This window comes from Ailuropoda melanoleuca, chromosome 2 (assembly GCF_002007445.2).
Source record: "Ailuropoda melanoleuca isolate Jingjing chromosome 2, ASM200744v2, whole genome shotgun sequence".
Taxonomy (NCBI): Eukaryota; Metazoa; Chordata; class Mammalia; order Carnivora; family Ursidae; genus Ailuropoda; species Ailuropoda melanoleuca.
This window is the reverse complement of record NC_048219.1, coordinates 75,202-75,417: the sequence shown is the minus strand read 5'-3', so window position 1 is coordinate 75,417 and position 216 is coordinate 75,202.

The following is a 216-nucleotide window of genomic DNA, read 5'->3' as shown; positions in this document are numbered from 1 at the left end:
GTCGCTGCGGAGGCCCCATCTGGCGCGCATCTGGAACCGCCCGGCCGGCCGCCCTGGAGCCCGCGCCCGCCCTGGCCCGGCCGCGCCGGGAGCCCTGCCCGGAGCTGGAGCCGCACCTGGAGCCGCGGGCCCGGGGCCCTGAGCCGCGCAGCCGGCGCATGGTGAACTCACTGCTGTTCGGGGAGATGGCCTTGGCCTTCGGCTGCCCGCCGGGAG